At 45.3% G+C, this 20,996-nt stretch overlaps 1 protein-coding gene and 1 pseudogene across 3 annotated transcripts in view; both read right to left on the minus strand.

Annotated features, from left to right (window-relative positions):
- LOC100357610 (protein PBDC1) overlaps positions 1-20,996 on the minus strand; it is a 453,980-nt gene that overhangs the window by 326,343 nt on the left and 106,641 nt on the right. The window lies entirely within an intron of this gene.
- On the minus strand, positions 5,156-6,750 carry LOC100355328 (nucleophosmin pseudogene; annotated as a pseudogene).

Consider the following 20,996-nt stretch of genomic DNA (forward strand, 5'->3'; position numbering starts at 1 on the left):
CTTCCAGTCCAGCTCTCTGCTGTGGCCCAGAAGGGCAGCAGAGAATGGCCCAGGTGCTTGGGTCCCTGCACCCGCATGGGAGATCGGGAGGAAGCACCTGGCTCCTGGCTTCGGATCGGCGCAGCGCTGGCCTTGCGGCCATTGGGGGAGTGAACCAACAGAAGGAAGACCTTTCTCTCTGTCTCTCTCTCACTGTCTATAACTCTACCTGTCAAAAATAAAAAATAAAATAAAATAAACCCAAATGCCTGTAAACCAGAGGGTTTATTTCTGGGTTTCCAGTCTATTGTTCTGTGGATCTGTAGGTCTATCCTTATGCTAGGACCACACTGTGTAGGTTACTGTAGCTTTGTAATAAGTCTTGCTATGAAGAAGTATAATTTCTTCAACTTTGTTTTTTTTGTTTTCAAAACTATTCTGTTTACTCTGAGTACTTTGAATTTCCATATGAATTTTAGTATCAGCCGTGTCAATTTCTGCAAAAAGGTAACTGGGATTTTGACAGAGATTGCATTGAAAGTGCACATTGGGGGCCAGCGCTGTGGCACAGCAGGTAAAAGCCTGCGCCTGCAGTGCCAGCATCCCATATGGGCACCAGTTCTTGTCCTGGCTGCTCCACTTCCGATCCAGCTCTCTGCTATGGCCTGGGAAAGGAGTGGAAGATGACCCAAGTCCTTGGGCCCCTGCACCCACTTGGGAGATCCAGAAGAAGCTCCTGGCTCCTGGCTTCAGATGGGCACCGCTCCAGCCATTGCAACCATCTGGGGAGTGAACCAGTGGATGGAAGACCTCTCTCTCTCTTTGTCTCTCTGCCTCTGCCTCTCCGTAACTGTGCCTTTCAAATAAACAAATAAATCTATATAAAAAAAGAAATTACACATTGGTTTGGGCATCATTACCATCTTAACAGTATTAAATCTTCCAATCCATTAACATCAGATGTTTCTCTCGTTTCTTTCAACAGTGTTTTGCAGTTTCCAGTGCATAAATCTAGCAGGACTGGGCCAGGCTGAAGCCAGGAGCCCAGAGCAATATTTGAATCTCCCACATGAGTAATGGGCTCCCAAGAACTCAGGACATCTCTCACTGCTTTCCAAGGCACATTAGAAAGTAGGTGGATTGGAAGCAGAGCAGCCAGGACTTGAACCAGTGCTTGCATATGGGATTCTGGTATTGCAGGAACCAGCTTAGCTCGCTACACCCATAACACAAGTCCCTGGAATAGTTTTTAATTTTCTTTATTCAAGTGTTCATTGCAAGTATACAGAAATACAACTTTTTTTTTTTAAAAAAAGATTGTATTTATTTAAGAGTTACGGAGGGGGTGGGACAGAGAGAAGTTTTCCATCCCCTGTTTCACTCCCTAAATGGCTATAATGGCCAGAACTGTGCCAGGCTGAAGTCAGGAGCCAGGAATTCCATCTCAGTTTCCCACATGGGTGACAGGGACCCAAGTACTTGACCATCTTCCGCTGCTTTCTCAGGTGCATTAGCAGGGAGCTGGATCGGAAGTGGAAGAGCCAGGACTTGAACTGGCATCCATATGGGATGTCAGTGCTGCAAGTGGCAGCTGACTCTGCTGCACCACCACGCCAGCCCCACAACTGACTTTTTTCTCTCTGACCTTATATCCTGCAAGCTTGCTGAATTCATTTATTATTTTTAATAGTCTTTGGTGATTCATTAGCATTTCCTTTAGATGCGACCATGTCACTTGTAAATATAGTTTTACTTTTTCCTTTCCAATCTGTGTGTCTTTTATTGCAGTTTTTTGCTTAATTGCCCTGCCTAGACTTTCCAGCATAATGTTAAGTAGAAGTGGTGAAACTGGGCAACCTTGTCATGTTCCTGATCTTATAGGGAAAGCATTCAGTCCTTCACTGTTGAATATGATGTTAGCTGTGGATTGTATTCATAGATTATTTTTGTTACGTTGAGTATGTTCCCTTATATTCCTAGGGTACTGTATTTTTAATCATGAAATGTTTGAATTTTGTCAAATGCTTTTTTTAAAAGATTTATTTATTTATTTGAAAGAGTTACACACAGAGAGGAGAGGCAGAGAGAGAGAGAGGTCTTCCATCTGATGGTTCACTCCCCAATTGGCCGCAACGGCCAGAGCTGCGCCGATCCGAGCTTCCTCTGGGTCTCCCACGCAGGTGCAGGGGCCCAAAGACTTGGGCCATCTTCTGCTGCTTTCACAGGCCATAGCAGAAATCTGGATCAGAAGTGGAGCAGCCGGGTCTCAAACTGGTGCTCATATGTGAAGCCGGAGCTTCAGGCCAGGGTGTTAACCTGCTGCACCACAGCGCTGGCGCCATCAAATGCTTTCTCTGTGTCTATTAAAATGGTCATTTTGTTATTGTTTATACTGTTAATAAATGTATCACATTATTGATTTTCAAACATTAACCCAACCTTGCATCCTTGTAATAAATTCTACATCCTAGCCGGCGCCGTGGCTCAATAGGCTAATCCTCCGCCTGCGGCGCCGGCACACCGGCTTCTAGTCCCGGTCGGGGCGCTGGATTCTGTCCCGGTTGCCCCTCTTCCAGGCCAGCTCTCTGCTGTGGCCAGGGAGTGCAGTGGAGGATGGCCCAAGTCCTTGGGCCCTGCACCCCATGGGAGACCAGGAGAAGCACCTGGCTCCTGGCTTTGGATCAGCGCAGTGTGCCGGCCACAGCGCACCGGCCTCGGCGGCCATTTGGGGGTAAACCAATGGAAAAGGAAGACCTTTCTCTCTGTCTCTCTCTCTCACTGTCCACTCTGCCTGTCAAAAAAAAAAAAAATTCTACATCCCCATGAAGAATAATCCTTTTTATGCATTGCCACATTCAGTTTGCTATTATGTTGTTGAGTGTTTATATCTACATTCATAAGAGATATTATTTTTTCTTTTCTAATGATATTTTATTATCTTTGTCCTCTTTCCATATAAAACACTATTTATGTGTATTTATTTATAAAACACATTTTCCGTGTGTTGAGCCATCTTTGCACTTCAGGAATAAATCTCATTTGATCATGGTGTATATGCCAGTGAGTTCAGCTTCTAGTATTTTGCTGAATACTTCTGCATCATTATTCATAAAGAAGATTGGTCTGTACTTTTCTTGTAGTCTCTTTGGTATGAGCATAATGCTGGCTTACAGGATGAGTTTGGCAGCATTCCTTCTTCTATTTTTGGAAGAAACTTGAAGGATTGGTGTTAATTCCTCTTTAAATGTTTGGCATAATTCACCGGTGATGACATGTGGTCCTGGGCTTTCCTTTGTTGGGAGTGAGGGATTACCAACTCGAACTCTTTACTTCTTACATATCTCTTCAGATTTCCTGTTTCTTCCTTCTTTTTAAAAAAGATTTATGTATTTGAAAGTGAAACCATATTTATTTATTTATTTATTTATTTTATTTATTTGAGACTGTTTGCTGGTTCACTCCCCAAATGGCTGCAACAGGCAGGGCTGGGCCAGGAGCCAAGAGTTTCATCCGGGTTTCCCACATGAGCACAGGGGTCCAAGCACTTGACTATCCTCTGCTGCTTTCCCAGACCCATTAGCAGGGACTGAATCAAAAGTAGAGCAGCTGGAACTCAAACTGGTGTCCCATATGGGAAGTTGCAGGCAATGGCTTAACCTGTTGTGCCACTATGCCAACCCCTCCTATTTCTTCTTGTCTGTAGTTTGTGACTTACTAAAATTTTGACATTTCATCAAAGTTGTCTAGTTTGTTGATATACAATGTTCACAGTATTTCCTTATAATCTTTTTGATGGTAATTTGGTAATTGGTGGTAACACCCCATTTTATATTCTTGATTTTGGTAGTTTGAGTGTTTTCCCTTTTCTCCTTAGTCTAGCTAAATATTTGTCAATTTTATTCATCTTTTCAAATAACCAATTTTTGGTTTAATTTATTTTCTTGATTGTTTTCCTCTTATTTAATTTCTGCTCTAATTTTTATTAAATACTTGATTGGTGGTTTTGGGTTTAGTTTACTCTTCTTCTGGTTTCTTAAGGTAAGAGTTTGTTAGTTATCTGAGAGCTTTTGTTTCTTCCCTAAATGGAGGTGTTCACAGTTGTATGTTTCCCTCTAAATGCTGCTTTAGCTTTATCCCATAAGTTTTGGCATATGATGTCATCATTTTCATTCATTGCCAAGCATTTTCTAATTTATCTTGTGATTTCTTCTTTGACCCATTGCTTTAACTACTTATTCAGTGGATTTATTTTCATTTTAAAAAAGATTCATTTACTTATTTGAAAGGCAGAGTTACAGATAGCAGAGGCTCAGAGAGAGAACCCGGCGCCCATATGGGATGCTGACATCGGGTGGCAAGGCAGAGGATTAACCAAGTGAGCCATGGCGCCGGCCCTGTATTTTTTTTTTTTATCATGAAAGGGTGTCATACTTTTTCAATTTTTTTTAAAGAAAGAGTAACAGTTCTACTTTATTAAAATACTGAGTTTACTTCACATGTATATTTATCTCCCCACCATTTCCATGTCTGACCACTGCTACTACTGTGTCCTATCATAACATTCCATACATACTTAAAACCAAGCAAGGGTGGAGTTTCATCTTTAAAAACTAAACAGGAATTTTGGACAACACATTCTTGGCAATGGAACCTGGACAACATTTATCAAACACAGTAGGGAAAGTTCTCACTCTTCATTATAAAAAGGACAGCCAGGGGGCCAGTGCTGTGGCATAGCAGGTAAAGCTGCTGCCTGCAGTGCCGACATCCCATATGGACACCAGTTCTAGTCCTGGCTGCTCCACTTCCAATCCAGTTCTCTGCTATGGCCTAGGAAAGCAGTGGAAGATGGCCTAAGTCCTTGGGCCCCTGCACCTGCGTGAGAAGACCTAGAGGTAGCTCCTGGCTCCTGGCATTGGATTAGTGGAGCTCTGGCCATTGCAGTCAATTGGAGAGTGAACCAGCAGATGGAAGACCTCTCTCTCTCTTTCTCTGCCTCTCCTCTCTCTCTGTAACTCTGACTTTCAAGTAAATAAATAAATCTAAAAAAAAAAAAGGGGGTCAGCTAGATATCAACTGTTACAGAAATAAAATGACAGAAAATTCAGACAAACTGTTTAAACTATTTTCTGGTGTCCATATGGGATGCCGGCACTGCAGGCGGCAGCTTTACCTGCTACGCCACAGCGCCGGCCCCACCATCTTTTTCTATACTTGCTTGCATTTTTGCTTTACTGTCTTCTACAGAACTAGTCCTTTTGGCCTTTTTTTTTTTTTTTTTTTTGGACAGGCAGAGTGGACAGTGAGAGAGAGAGACAGAGAGAAAGGTCTTCCTTTTCCATTGGTTTACCCCCAAATGGCCGCCGAGGCCGGTGCGCTGTGGCCGGCACACTGCGCTGATCCAAAGCCAGGAGCCAGGTGCTTCTCCTGGTCTCCCATGGGGTGCAGGGCCCAAGGACTTGGGCCATCTTCCACTGCACTCCCTGGCCACAGCAGAGAGCTGGCCTGGAAGAGGGGCAACCGGGACAGAATCCGGCGCCCCGACCGGGACTAGAACCCGGTGTGCCGGCGCTGCAAGGCAGAGGATTAGCCTAGTGAGCTGCAGCGCTGGCCCCTTTTGGCCTTTTTTTTTTTTTAAGTTTTCTTGACCTTTTGATCTTGGTGTTGATCACTTTGAATCTTTCCAATTGTGGTTTGATTTTTGTGCATTTTTGGCTGGGGTGTCTCATCTAGATTTCTTCACTGTATCTTTTTCTTCAGTTTCCTCCTCATCAAAGTCATTATCATCATCACCACCGTCATTGTTGTCATCTTCCACAGCAGCAGCAGCAGCAGCAGCAGCAAGCTTTACTTTATTCTGTGGGACCTTGCTGCCACCTCCAGGGGCAGATTGCTTTCCAGATATTCTTAATAGTTTCACGTCCTCCCCCTCTTCGTCTTCTGACTCTGCCTCTTCCTCCATAGCTACTAAGGGCTATCTTCTAATGTGCACAGGTCCTGAACCACTCTTCAGCCCCAAGACCACAGGTGGTGTTATTCTAAAGCCCTCAAGGGAAACCAATGGCTGGATAGACATTTTCAAATTTGTCAGTGTTACTTTAATTGGGACTGCCTTCCTAATCCATTGCTTTCAACAATGTGCAGTTCATCCTTTGTACCAAAGCCTAAACTGCCCATTCTTAAAGGTAACTTGTGCAGGACCAGAGCTGTGGCATAGTGGGTAAAGCCACCGCCTGCAGTGCCGGCATCCCATATGGGTGCCGACTCAAGTCCTGGCTACTCCACTTCCAATCCAGCTCTGTGCTATGGCCTGGGAAAGCAGTAGAGGATGGTCCAAGTCCTTGGACCCCCTGCACCCGTGTGGGAGACCCAGAAGAAGCTCCTGGCTCCTGGCTTCAGATCAGCACAACTTCAGCCATTGCGGCCAATTGGGGAGTGAACCAATGGATGGCAGACCTCTCTCTCTCTCTCTCTCTCTCTCTCTCTCTCTCTCTCCCCTCTGTGTCTCTGTAACTCTGCCTTTCAGATAATATTTTTTAAAAAATGATAACTGGGGCTCATTTTTCACCGTTGTCCACTTTAAAGTGATAATCTTTGTCAGCTTTTAGTTCACAACCGAAAAAGATAATTCTGGGGCCTCAAGGGGCTCATGTCATGTCCATCGGATCTTCTATGGTACGGAAGGATGAACTTAGGTGAGAGGTGAGAGAGAAGGAGGACAGAGATGAGATGCCCACTGCTGCAAAGAACAGCCATGCAGGATGGAATCATGCCAGGAATTCAAATGCTTTTTGAAGTACTCATATATGAGTGTGTTGTTTAATTCCTACAGATTTGTACATTTCCAAAAATGTTATCTTGTTTGAAGAGAGAGAGTGAGAGATCTTCCATCTGCTGGTTCACTCCCCAAATGGCTGCGATGGCCAGAGTTGGACCAGTCTGAAGCCAGGAGCCAGGAGCTTCTTCCTGGTCTCCCATGTGGGTACAGGGGTCCAAGGACTTGGGCCATCTTCTACTGCTTTCCCAGGCCATAGCAGAGAGCTGGATTGGAAGTGAAGCAGCTGGGACTTGAACCGGTGCCCATATGGGATGCCAGCACTACAGGCAGCAGCTTTACCCGCTATGCCACAGCGCCGGCCCGAGGCTTGTTTTATGACCTAGTGTATGACCCATCCTAAAGGATGTGTACCTGAGAAGAATGTGCATCCTGCTATGGTAGGATCTAGTGTTCTATAGATGTCTCTTAGTTAAGTTCGTTATAATGTTGTTCAAGCTTTATATTTCCTTTTTAAAAAATTTCCCTATCCATTCTATCCCCCTAATGAGTTTGTTGTGAGGTACACACAGAGATCTTTTTAAAAAATATTTATTTATTTGAGAGGCAGAGCTACAGAAAGAACGAGGAAGAGACAGAGAGGGAAGTCTTCTGTCCACTGGTTCACTTCCCAAATGACCGCAATGGCTGGAGCTAGGCCAGTCTGAAGCCGGGAGCCAGAAACTTCCTTCAGGTCTCCCATGTGGGTGCAGGGGCCCAAGGACTTGGGCCATCTTCTACTGCTTTCCCAGGCCACAGCAGAGAGCTGGATCGGAAGTGGAGCAGCCAGGGCTCAAACTGGCACCCATATGGGATGCCGGCACTGCAGGCAACAGCTTTACCTGCTATGCCACAGCGCCAGCCCCACAGAAATCATTTAACCATCCATATCTGTGTTCCTTCTCTGGATACCTTGAATTGTTATCACAAGGTAGAGAAGGCTCCTCAATACGGCACTCAAAGCAATGATATGGCTGCTGCCAATTTCCAGTCTTCTGAAATTCTGACTTACAGCTGCACTGAATACTTTAGAGTTCCTTCCAAACACTGTATTTCTTTCTTCTGCTCCTAGACGATCTTTAATCTGAACCGCCTCTGCCCTGGCTAAGTCTACCTTATCCTTCAGGCTTGGGAAGTCTTTCTAAACCCACATTTGATTAACTTATTGATCTTCGCTGATCGCTCAGTATCCTGTGCTTACTTCACACTGCTTCTCCTCTAAATAAGGAATTGGAAATTCGTCTTCTCCACCAGACCGGGAGCTCCCTAGGCAAGTAACGGATGTGAGTCATTCTTATTTCTTCAGCACCCATCAAAGGGCTGAACAAAGAGGGGAGTGTCAGGTCTTATTGAATAAACAAACAAGCATCTGGGCTCGGTAAGCCGGTGGGATTGTTATGTGAAAAGGCAGGAGAATAGTTTGTATACACTGGTCACAGTGCTATCAAAACAGATGTGTAGGATTTGGACATTTTCGAGAGATTTAGGAAGTGAAATCGATTTGTTTCAGCAATGAGTTGATGTGGGAGTTAAGGCAAGAGGACATGTCATGGGTGACTCTTATGATTCTGATCTGTACACCAGGATACATGGTGGTGTCTCTGAGAGGTGAAACACGGGAGGCAGGTTGGGGTCAGGAGGAGGAGATCTTATTTGTTATTGGATGTGTTGAGTTTGTTTCTTTTGAAATGTGCAAGTGAAGATGCCAGATGGATAGCTGGATACATGAGCTCAGAGGAGAACTTCGAGTTGGAAATATAATTATATACTATAATGGATATTGTTCTCAACATATTTTTGCAGCCAATGCAGAAATGTATTTCAGATGATTCTTTATTGTAGTGACCTTTGAAAAATGTTAAAGGACTAATATCAGGAGTAAAACTCAGGGAGAGTGATTCTGCAAAGGTGGCTAAATATACAGATTTCCAAGAAAAGAACTTAGAGTACCTAGGAGAAGGAATGGACTATATGTCTCTTACCCAGGATGTCTAACATGAAGTTTAGAGACTCAAACAGGAGTTGGGGGAGGGGAAGGAGCTATTTGTGCCTACCTGAGATTTTTAGCAAAAATAGCTCTCTCAGGCTGGCATTGTGCTATAGTGGGAAAAGCCACTACCTGCAGTGCTGGCATCCCATATGGGCGCGGGTTTGAGACCTGGCTGCTCCACTTCCGATCCAGCTCTCTGCTATGGCCTGGGAAAGCAGTGGAAGATGGCCCAAGTCCTTGGATACCTGCACCTGCGTGGGAGACCCGAAGAAGCTCCTGGCTCCTGGCTTCGGATTGGCGCAGCTCCGGCTTTTGTGGCCATCTGGAGAGTGAACCAGTGGATGGAAGACCTCTCTCTCTCTCTCTGCCTGTGCCTCTCTGTAACTGTGCCTTTCAAATAAACAAATAAATCTTTTTTTTTAAATAACTTTTTGTTCAGGCTTCTATAACAAAGCATCATAGACTGAGTGGCTGATAAACAGCAGAAATTTGTTTTTCATAGTTAGGAAGGCTGGAAGTCCAAGATGAAGGTACCGGCATGATGAGGTTCTTGTGAGGACTCTCTTCTGGGCTGTGGACTGCTGACTTCTTGTTGTATCCTCTGGTGATGGAAAGAGACCCAGCTAGCTCTTGTGTCTTGTGTTATAAAGGCACTAACTCCACTCTCATGACGTAATTGTTAGCCGAGATGGGGGCACAGGTTCTTGTCTTTGCACAAGAAAGAATTCAGACGTGAGACAGAATAGTGCTAAGCAAGGTAGCAAGGTTGAATGGGGTAGTGCATCCGTCAGAATGGATGGGACAGAATCCAAGAGACAGTACCCAGTCTCTCAGAATGGGAGAAGCAAGGTTCCATGATTAAATGGAGAGAATACACCTGGCAGGCCAGGTGGGCAGCTTAGCAGAGAGCTGAGAGTGGGAGCACACAGTCTGTGGTCAGACTGAGGCTTATATGGGAAAGGGGTCCAGTTTTTCCCCTTCTCTTCCTCCTCGACAAAGGGTTTGCTGAGTGTGAATTAGGAAAAAATCTTCCCAAGGTTTCACTGCTCAGCACTATCAGACTGGGGAGCCTTCCTGGTACCAGGCAGAGGAGCCTCCACTAGGGTGCCTGCCTTGGAGGAAGGACGTACTGGTTTTTTGTTTTTGTTTTTGTTTTAAATATTTATTTATTTGTTTGAAAGGGAGAGTTACAGAGAGGAAGAGAGAGAGAAGTCTTCCATCCATTAGTTCACTCCCCAAATGGCTGCAATGGCTGGAGTTGGGCTGATCCGAAGCCAGGAGCCAGGAGCTTCCTCTGGGTCTCCCACATGGGTGCAGGGGCCCAAGCACTTGGGCCATCTTCCACTGCTTTCCCAGGCCATAGCAGAGAGCTGGATGGGAAGTGGAGTAGCTGGGACTCGAACTGGTATCCATATGGGATGCCTGCACTGCAGGCAGCTTTACCCACTACGCCACAACGCTGGCTCCTGTTCATGTTATCAGGCCAGGTAACCCACTTGATGCTGAGGAGAGGGGATTCTCCTGGGGAGCTTTCCTAGGGGGGAAGGCTGAGACCACCTGTAAAGTTACCAGGGTCTGGGCAGGACTTTGTTGTATAAAATCCTGGGCTGCTGCCAAGGTGAGCTTCTGCAGATGCTTTGTTTTCCTCGGGCCCCTCTCATGCGCAGGGGCTACTTTCTAACTTCCTACCTAACAATATCACCTCCTCAAACCTCACCTCCAAATAGCATCATTTTGGACTTCAATAAAGGAATTTTTGGAGGACACATTCAGTCCATAACAATAATTCATTAAGCTAATTTACTTACTAACATAGGACTTACTGTATGCCAATACTATTCTAAACATTTTACAAATTCCAACATATTTAATCCTCATAACAACTCTGTAAACATAAATACTCTTATTGTCACTATCTGAATTTTATGGGGAAGGAAACTAAGGCACAAAGAGGTTAAGTGTTTTGCCTAAGATCACACAACTAGCAAGAGGCATACTGAGGTTTCAACCTAAGCAGTCTGGCTCTAGAGTCCATGCTTTTGATCCCAGTCTACAGGAATTTGTAGGCAACCACCAGCTCAAAGTAAGGACTTTGAAAAGTCAGACCATAGAAATGTTCACTTACTAAGTGAACTAAGGCATGTGCATTGAAAGGCAAACAAGATTTAAACAATGAGTTCAAGCCCAGAGAAGTTGGGTGGGCCCAGCTGTCAGTGCCTCATGCCTGGTGCCCCACACAGTGCAAGTTTGGCTTCCTGCATTGTGTGATGGGGGAAACAACAAGGATTATGAAGTTTCTCTGTGCTCATGCCTTTAACCATGACTAGTTTATGAGCTACTTGGAAGACATTGATCCAAAATACAGAGATTTACTGAGCTGACATCTCCAATCAAAGATGTTTTGGAATAAAAGAGCTCCCAAATCAATTCATTATGTTACGGCAGAGAAAAGATTACCTCAGTTCTTTGCCTCACATGGAAGAAGAATTTCCAAGTGGACAAGGTAAAGAGAAAAGCAAAATGTATTTAAAAGAAAGATTTATTTAAGTCAGAGACCTCCAGCCAAAATGGCCTGGAAGGGGGCTCCAAGAGAGGCAAAACCCAAAGGGGCTGGTAGTAGTGGGGTTTATAAGCACAATTTTGGGGAAAAAAAACTGCTGGAGACAAACTCATCACAAGATCTGATTTGTAATCTTAATTACCCTGTCTGGCTTGCTCTTGATAAAACAAAAGAGCCATCAGAAGAGTGGGATATTTCATTTGTTCTCAAGATTGGAAGCCCCCAAGGAGATGGGCAGTTGCTTTTGACCTTGCTAAAGATAATTTGTGGGAGAAGAAAGCATTTTACACCCTAAATCTCCACTGGGACCAACCTGACTGCCTATTAACCTGTCTGACTCCTCACAATAAGACCTCCAGTGAGTTATTTGCTTATGGATGTGACAAGACATCTGAACACATTGAACTTGAAGCTGCAGGAGGCAAACAAAAGCTCTGTTGATTTGTTCAAGGAAATAAAGACTCCAACTGGACATGTGGTTTGCGCAGATGGCTACTGGAAACCTCTCATTTTCCCTTGCCTAGCTATCTTGAATTCAATACATTCATAGATTTTGAAGAACTGTACTATATTTGGTGAAAAATAATTCACAATTTTGTGAGGAATCCCTTCCCTGCATGCAGGGGAGGAGTGCAGGGGAGAGTGTAGGCCATGGGGTCTGGAGATCCCAGGAGTAGAGGAAGGAGCCTCTCCTTAGGCTAACTATGCAGACCCAGAAACCTGCAAGCCAAAAAGACCAGAGCAGTAACAGCAGGGCCAGAGCCAACTTCCAGGCTTGTGTCATGCTTGGCAGACACAAGTCATGGTAGATTGTCCCGCATGTCATGTAGCACTCTTGGCAGGGTGCATAGGGCCCAGCTCAATTTAAAGGAAGTAATGGGATGGTCAGAAGAGATTCATATGTTGTTTTCCTTAAATACAAGAGCTTTATAGAGATATAATTCACATACCATACAGTTCTCTTTCTTAGGTTTTGCTGAGTATTACCAGTCTTTTATTTTCATAAATAAAATATAGTTTTAGTTTATTGTTTTAAAAATTTTATTCTTTTAGTATTTGGAAGACAGAGGCTGAGAACATTGTGGTTAAATCACCACTCCCACATCCCAACTTGGAGTACTGGTTTGAGTCCCAGCCACACTGCTTTTTGTTTTGTTTCGTTTTGTTTTGTTTTGTTTTGCTTTAAGATTTATTTATTTATTTAAAAGGCAGAGTTTACAGAGAGACAGAGGCAGAAAGAGAGAAAGCAAGGTCTTCCATCTGCTGGTTTACTCCCAAAATGACTACAATGGCTGAAGCTGAGCCAATCCAAAGCCAGGAGCCAGGAGCTTCTTCTGGGTTTCCCACACGGGTGCAGGGGCCCAAGGACTTGACCCATCTTCTACTGCTTTCCCAGGCCACAGCAGAGAGCTGGATTGGAAATGGAGCAGCCAGGACTAGAACCGGCACCCATTTGGGACGCTGGTGCTGCAGGCGTCGGCTTCACTTGCTTAGCCACGGTGTTGGCCCCTACACTGCTTTCAATCTAGCTTCCTGCTAATGGGCCTGGGAGGCAAGGGACGATGGTCCAACTACTTAGGTTCCTGCTACCTATGTGGGAGACCCAAATGGAGTTCCAGACTCCTGGCCTAGCACTGGCTGCTGCAAGCATTTGGGAAATGAACCAGTGGATGAAAGATCTCTGTTTCTTTGTTGCTCCCTCTGTCACTCTGCCTTTCAAACAAATGCAGAAATCTTAAAAAAGAAAAAAAAAAGGTGTGGTGAGAGGGAGGGAGGGAGGGAGGGAGGAATATCTTCTATTTGCTAGTTCACTCCTCAAATGCTTGCAATAACTGGACCTGGGCCACTCCAAAGCCAGGAGCCTGGAACTCAATCCAGCTCTCTCATGTGGGTATCAGGGACCCGATTAATTGAACTCATCACCGCTGCCTCTCAAGGTTTGTATTAGCAGGAAGCTAGAATCAAGAGCAGACCCAGGACTTGAATCTAGGCACCCCAATATGAAACGCTGGTATTTCAAGCAGCATATTAACTGCTGTGCATAATCCCTGCACCAAAAGCATAATTTTAAAGACATTTTTATGATTGCCTTGGGAATATAGCTCTCTTATTTATTTAGACCGATCTGTGACTAAAAGATCAAATCTACTAGCAGTTTGTGTCAGAATTCAGCTTGGTGTACTGAATCCACCAAGAAGTATACCATCCCTAGAATTTTGCAGGTAAACATTATCCCAACCTCTCTGGCAGAATGGCCAAGCTGTAGACAAGGTGGAAGCCTTCCTGATGCAGCTGAAAGTACATTCTCTTTCTTAAAACTGCCAAGATGCTCAGAAGTCTGTCTCTGGAGTCAGCATGAGGTAGGCTTATGCAGAATAGCCCCTGTTACTCCATTTCATTTTTTGAAAATCCCAGTGTTCTATTCTTGTTATTCAATCAATCGGAATTGATCAATGACCAGCAATAGGTCTATAAATATGGACTTTTGAGTGAACATAATTCATTAAATTTTTGGGTGATGCTTTTGTGTTACTGTCCTCACAATACCTATTGTTGAATAACCAGCAAACTATACTTCACCATTATTGTCAATTTATGAGTTCTTTACATATCTGCATTTTTTATTGTGACCTACAGTGGCAAAAATGTGTGTACACTGCCTTAAACAAACCTTCCTAAAATATCAATTCTCTTGACTAAATTTGTGCTCAGAGCTCCAGGACAGGTTATTGAAGCTTGCAATCTCTGACAAGAGCTTAGAGAACTAGTACTTTTATCTCCATTGTTTAGTGAAGGCTAATGCATTTATTCTGGAAACCGACAGAGGAGGTGAATAGTGGATGTCCTGTTATGAGAGCTGAGAAGCGTGACCTCAGAAGGAAAGTCGTAAGACCTCTCATGGGGGTGAACATTGAAGCCACTTGCAGTGCAGCCCAGATCTTCCTCGAGAAGCAAATTTGGCTCTTTGCCAACATCTCCAAACATGCTCCATTGAGTCCCACAATATGGAGCAAGGCATTCAGCCAGTCACTTACCATGGTCAAGGGAAACCTCAGTGCTATTACTGGACCACAAAGAACACTAAAGACTCCTTCACAGAGGTGGGGTGGTGCGTGCAGTACAAAAGCAAGCCGAAGGGAAGGCTGTTTATCCTGTCTAACAAGATCCCACCTGCACTTGAAGCAAGGTGTTGCTGCCTTGCTTACTTTAGAGATTTCTTCAAAACGCCCAAGCCCCCTGTCTCTGCAGGAGGAATTGAAGTCCTTAGTTTGAGAAACTAACCGCCAATGCACACACATGAAGATCCTCCATGGGTTGGCATCTCCCAGCTCATTTCTGGTTCTGAGTGGCTACTACAACCTTATCCTGATAATTTGGGACTTTCTTTTGCCTGTTTTTGTCGTCTTCTACTGCTGTTCACGCTTCAGCTGTCACCACATCTGTAAAGCCTTACTGAGTTGGGGTCCCAGAGCATCCCAGTCTTCTCTGTATTATAATAACCTGTGTGTCTTTCTGTTCCCCCACTCCTGTCCAGACTGGGATCTCCATAGCAACACTTGCTCACTGCTGTATCCCCAATGCCACAAGCGGTGCTCAGCACATAGAAGGTGCTTCATAAACTTCGGCTGAGTGAAGGAACAAGTGAATCATTCCTCTGGCTCACTCACCTCTGTAAACCCTGACCATATCCTCTACTCGGTCCATCAGCTGGAGAGTGCCTCTATGGCACGTCTGATCTGAAGTAACATGACTTCCCCGGGAGTGTGCTTGGTTCAATTAGTGGCAAGTCAATATGCCTCCAGGTGACTGAACCTACTTTATAAAGTTATTTAATATTGACCAATTGAATTACAGGAAATAAGTGCCAAAGCCAATGATTACAATTTTATTTTAATTACTTCTAATAGGAGCAACATACTATGACTGATTATCTGTTGGTAAAACCATATCACCAGTCGGCGCCGCGGCTCACTAGGCTAATCCTCCGCCTAGCGGCGCCGGCACACCGGGTTCTAGTCCCGGTCGGGGCGCCGGATTCTGTCCCGGTTGCCCCTCTTCCAGGCCAGCTCTCTGCTGTGGCCAGGGAGTGCAGTGGAGGATGGCCCAGGTGCTTGGGCCCTGCACCCCATGGGAGACCAGGATAAGCACCTGGCTCCTGGCTCCTGCCATCGGATCAGCGCGGTGCGCCGGCCGCAGCGCGCCGGCCGCGGCGGCCATTGGAGGGTGAACCAACGGCAAAGGAAGACCTTTCTCTCTGTCTCTCTCTCTCACTGTCCACTCTGCCTGTCAAAAAAAATAAAAAAAAAAAATTAAAAAAAAAATTAAAAAAAAAAAAAACCATATCACCAGCTTGCAAAGATCACCGAACATGTATTTGCCATGGCAGGGAGCATAACCACCAGGGGACTGAAACACAGTTTTAGATCCCTGCAGTAGAGATGTGAAACGAAGGGGCAGCCTCTTTGCAAGTGCTTTCTGTCCCACTGTGATCTCTGAAACGCTTAGTTGAGAAGATGAGGTTAGGGGTGTTACCTGCCCAAGAAGAGACCTCACAGGATGTTAGAGCCACAATCTGGTTTCACCTTTGCAACTGAAAACACCTCAGCTACAGAAAGCTAATTCATGCTAGCAAAATCAAAGCAGAGTGTCCATTTAGCAATTTAGAATAAAATGCAGAACACCAAAGACAAAAATCATAAAAGGAAATATTGATAAATTTGATTATCTAAATATTTTAAACCTCTTTACACAAAATCCATCATAAAAATTAATGACGGGCTGGCGCTGTGGTGTAGTGGGTAAAGCCGCTGCTTGCAGTGCTGGCATCCCATATGGGTGCTGGTTCAAGTCCCGGCTGCTCCACTTCCTATCCAGCTCTCTGCTAAGGCCTGGAAAGGCAGTAGAAGATGGCTCAAGTCCTTGGGCCCCTGCACCCATGTGGGAGACTCTAAAGAAGCTCCTGGCTCCTGGCTTCAGATTGGTGCAGCTCCAGCTGTTGAGGCCAATTGGGGAGTGAATCAGCAGATGGAAGACCTCTCTCTCTCTCTCTCTCTCTCTCTCTCTCTGTGTGTGTGTGTGTGTGTGTGTATGTGTGTAACTCTGACTTTCAAATAAATAATCTTTAAAAAAATTAATGACAGGCCGGCGCCGCGGCTCACTAGGCTAATCCTCCACCTAGTGGCGCCGGCACACCGGGTTCTAGTCCCGGTCGGGGCGCCGGATTCTGTCCCGGTTGCCCCTCTTCCAGGCCAGCTCTCTGCTGTGGCCCGGGAAGGCAGTGGAGGATGGCCCAAGTGCTTGGGCCCTGCACCCATGGGAGACCAGGAGAAGCACCTGGGTCCTGCCTTCGGATCAGCGCGGTGCACCGGCCGAAGCACGCCAGCCGTGGTGGCCATTGGAGGATGAACCAACGGCAAAAGGAAGACCTTTCTCTCTGTCTCTCACTATCCACTCTGCCTGTCAAAAAAAAAAAAAAAAATTAATGACAAAGGATGCTACTTACTGATACCAAGACCTCATATCTATTAATGAGAAAAAAAGATAAGTGTTTTGATATAAAAATGGGCAAAATACTTGTACAGAGAATTCATAAAAGAAAACAATACATAGGGCCAGCATTGTGGTATAGTAGGCTAGGCCTCTGCCTGCAGTACTGGAATCCCATATGGGTGCCAGTTCAAGACCTGGCTGCTCTACTTCCGATCCAGCTCTCTGCTATGGTCTGGGAAAGCAGTAGAGGATAGCTCAAGTGCTTGGGCCCCTGCACCCATGTGGGAGACCCAGAGGAAGCTCCTGGCTCCTGGCTTCAGCCCTACCCACTCCTGGCTGTTGTGGCCATTTGGGGAGTGAACCAGCGGAATGGAAGACCTCTCTCTGTGTCTCTCCCGCTCTCTGTAACTCTGCTTTTCAAGTAAATAAATAAACCTTAAAAAAATATAGTTGGCCATTAAATGAAAATGGCAATCCCTTTTTTTTCCCTGTCAGGAGTACTCTAGAACTTGCTTACAGGGCTTGAGAAGTCACACTGAACAGCTTGTTGAAATCAATCATGGTGCCCATCATGCACACCAGAATTCATGAATCCCAAATTCTGGTTTTTGTTTTTGTTTTTAAAGATGAAACTATTTATTTGAAAGTCAGACTTACAGAGAAGAGAGGCAGAGAGAGAGAGAGGTCTTCCATCGCTGATTTACTCCCCAGTTGGCTTCAATGGCCTGAGCTGTGCCAATCCAAAGCTTCTTCCGGGCCTCCCACATGGGTGCAGGGGCCCAAGGACTTGGGCCATCTTCTACTGCTTTCCCGGGCCGCAGCAGAGCTGGATCGGAAGTGGAGAGGAGCAGCCAGGACTTGAACTGGTGCCCACTGTGGGATGTGCCCCAACGTCAGCCCCAAACCCTAAATTTTCTGTACAATTTTCTCTTACCTTCCTTGACCTCTTGGCAGCATTCAGTTCTGTCTAATGCCTTTTTTCTTGGGCTTCAGTGACACATGATCCTGGTTTTCCTCTAATCTCTCTGGTTCTTTTCAGGTTCTTCCTCCCATTTTCCACCTCCAAATTCTGGTGGTTTCTAGGGATTAATCTCGAATCTTTGTCTCTTCTCTACTCTCTCCCTAGGCAGTTTAATCTATTCCCATAGGGTTAAATGATGATTCTATATTTATATTGCTCTTCTGAGCTACAATTGCCTGCTTGACATCTTCCCTTGCAATGACTCCATAGAATCTCAAAGTCAACATATTCCAAGGTAGAGCCAGAAAAATTTCTCCCTTTCCGCAAATCAGAGGTCCTCATCTCAATAAAATGCACCACCATATAAAGCAGAAACTTAGGAGTCATCACTGTCCTCCTCATCTCCCCAGTCACCAAGTCTGGGTTGTCTTTACCTTTAGGTTTCTCCCCTGTAAGTTCTCCTCTCCACCTGCACTTCTACCACACTTGTACCCCAGTGTAATCTCCATGCTCTCTCAGCTGAACCAGCGCGATAGCCGTATGACTTATCTTCCTGCATTCACCTCGCTTCCCCTTCAATACCCTTTCCACCCTGCAGCTAAGGGAATTTTTCAAAACACTAGTCTGATCACGTCATACTTCTGTCTTAGGCCTCTCAGTGGCTTCCCATTACTTTCAGGACGAAACCAAACCCTTATGGTCTAGGATCCTGTGTGATCTTGCTCTATGCCTACCTCTCCAGTCTCATTTCATATCACTCTGGTGCCTTTGTGCTCCAGCCACATCGGCTTTCTTTCCACTTCATGACCAGAGCCTTCACAATGCTCTTCCCTTTGCCAGGTATGCTCTTTGCCTTCCCATCCTCGCTTCACCTTGCTGACTTTTATTGACTCTTCAAATCTCAATTCCACATGAAACCGTTGTACTGACCTGCTAGGCTCTAAACTCAGTCAAATGTCCCCCTGGCCCCTCCCCCAACTGTCATTATAGGCTCTCAGGGCACCATCAATATATCCTTCATTGCTCTTATTGCCTTTTTCTTTTGACATTTCTATGTCTGATTATTTCATTATCGTCTGTCTTCTCTACCAGACTATAAACTCTACTAAGGTAGGAATCGTCTGTTTTTGCTTACCACTGATCTCTAGTATCTAGTTCTAGACTTGACACACAGTTGGTGCTTAATAAATATTGGTGGAGTTAGGAGCAGGCATTTAGCCTAGTGGTTTGAATGCCCATGTCCCATATCAGAGTGCCTGGCTTCGGTTCCTGGCTCCATCTCCTGACTCCAGCTTTCTGCCAGTGCAGATCCTTGGAGGCAGCAGTGGTGGCTCAAGTAATTGGGTTCCTGATCACATGGGAAAAGCTGGATTGCTTTCTCAGTTCCTGGTTCTGGCTCCTGTCCAGCCCTGATCATTGCTGGTATTTGGAGAATGAGCCAACATTCTCTCTGTGTGTCAAATAAATAATAAAAAAAATTGTAAAAAGTTTGTGGGACTAATACAGCATATAATGACCTTTGTGTATTGGAAATATGTAAAGCTATGCCAGCTAGCATTTCTACTTTTGCTACAATTTCCAGGAAGCTAGGAATCATATTTAAAGTTGATGCTGGTTGATTTTATGTTTCAACTTCATTGAGCTAAGTGATGCCCATAAATAGGGTGTGTCTGTCAGGATGGCTCTGGAAGAGATTAGCATTTGAGTTGGTGGATTGAGTAAACCAGATGCCCTCTCAATGTGGGCATCATCCCATCTGTTGAGGCCTGCATAGAGCAAAAAAGCAGAGGAAGGCTGACTTGGCTCTCCTTGTCTGAATGCAAAACTGAGACACTGGTCTTCTGCTCTTGGATGGGTAGTTGCACTATCAGCACCCTTGGTTCTTAGGCCTTTGGATTAGGATGAGAACTTTTTTTAAAAAGATTTATTTTATTTATTTGAAAAGTAGAGTTACAGAGAGGGAGAGAGAGAGAGAGAGGGAGAGAGAGAGAGAGAGAGAGCCAACTTTCATCCACTTGTTCACTCCCCAAATAGTCACAATGGCTGGTGCTGGGCCAGGCTGAAGTCATGAGCCAAGAGCTTCATCTGGGTCTCCCATGTGGGTGCAGGGGCCCAAGTACACTGGCCATCTTCTACTGCTTTCCCAGGAGTATTAGTAGGGAGCTGGATCGGAAGTGGAGTATCCGGGACTTGAACTGGTGCCCATATGTGATGCTAGCACCACAGGAGGAAGCTTAACCTACAATGTCGCAGTGCCAGCCCCACAAAATTAATATTTATAAAGCAAACACGGGCTGGCAATGTGATGTAGCGGGTCAAGCCAGCGCCTGTGGTGCCAGCATCCCATATGGGTGCTGATTCAAGTCCCGGCTGTTCCACTTCCGATCCAGCTCCCTGTTAATCCACCTGGGAAAGCAGTGGAGGATGGCTCAAGTGCTTTGGCCTCTGCTACCCATGTGGGAGACCAGGATGAAGCTCCAGGCTCCTGGCTTCAGATTGGCCCAGCTCCAGCTGTTGCAGCCATTTGGGGAGTGATGCAGCAGATGGAAGCCCTCTCTCACTCTCTCTCTCCCGCTTCTTCTTGCTCTTCCTCTCTATAACTCTGCCTTTCAATTAAATAAATAGGCTGGCGCTGTGGCTCGCTTGGCTAATCCTCCACCTGCGGCGCCGGTACTCCGGGTTCTAGTCCCGGTTGGGGCGCCGGATTCTGTCCCAGTTGCTCCTCTTCCAGTCCAGCTCTCTGCTGTGGCCCGGGAAGGCAGTGGAGGATGGCCCAAGTCCTTGGGCTCTGCAACTACATGGGAGACCAGGAGAAGCACCTGACTCCTGGCTTTGGATCGGCACCACGTGCCGGCCATAGCGGCCATTTGCAGGGTGAACTAATGGAAGGAAGACCTTTCTCTCTGTCTCTCTCTCTCACTGTCTAACTCTGCCTGTCAAAAATAAATAAATAAATCTTAAAAAAAAACAAACACTCATGTAACTACTATCAAATTAATGAGTAGAATATTGGTATTTATAGTCTATATTATACCTTGGATACTGCCTTATAGTATAGTTACAATTTGCTATTTGACTGTGGTATGTGTGTGTATACTCTCCCCCGTTAGACAGTAAATTCCTTGAGATCAGAAATTGTACTTTCAGGGCCAGCATTGTAGTATAGTGGGTAAAGCTGCTGTCTACAGTACCAGCATCCCAT

This window comes from Oryctolagus cuniculus, chromosome X (genome assembly GCF_051225735.1).
Source record: "Oryctolagus cuniculus isolate XC-2025 breed Fujian yellow rabbit chromosome X, ASM5122573v1, whole genome shotgun sequence".
In the NCBI taxonomy this organism is placed as follows: Eukaryota; Metazoa; Chordata; class Mammalia; order Lagomorpha; family Leporidae; genus Oryctolagus; species Oryctolagus cuniculus.